We start from the raw sequence: 416 nt of genomic DNA on the forward strand, positions 1-416 counted from the left end.
GGGGGGGGGGGGTAAATGCTAAAAGGTTAAGGAAGAAAAAGGAATGTATTGGAATACTGATGTTTCTAGATGTTTTGTTTGCCATAAGAAAGATAGGACACCTTTCAACAGATAGGATCAATCAGGGCTCACCTGGCAGTAAGTAACAACAGTAACAATGGTGACAATACCATCTCTAATTTTTCCCCTTCTTTTTCACACTCACACACACACACACATAGATATACACGCATACTTGTGTGTGTGTCTGTGTGTATATATATATATATATATATATATATATATAAAAATTTAAGGAATGGAGTAAACGCATGTTATAACCGCATACTTTATTCCGACATATGTTACTCGGTCATAATGTCTTACGTTTAAGATGGTTCCCATACATTCCCTGAGGAGAAGTTTACATTTTTAAC

The sequence above is a fragment of the Octopus bimaculoides genome, chromosome 1 (assembly GCF_001194135.2).
Source record: "Octopus bimaculoides isolate UCB-OBI-ISO-001 chromosome 1, ASM119413v2, whole genome shotgun sequence".
NCBI lineage: Eukaryota > Metazoa > Mollusca > Cephalopoda > Octopoda > Octopodidae > Octopus > Octopus bimaculoides.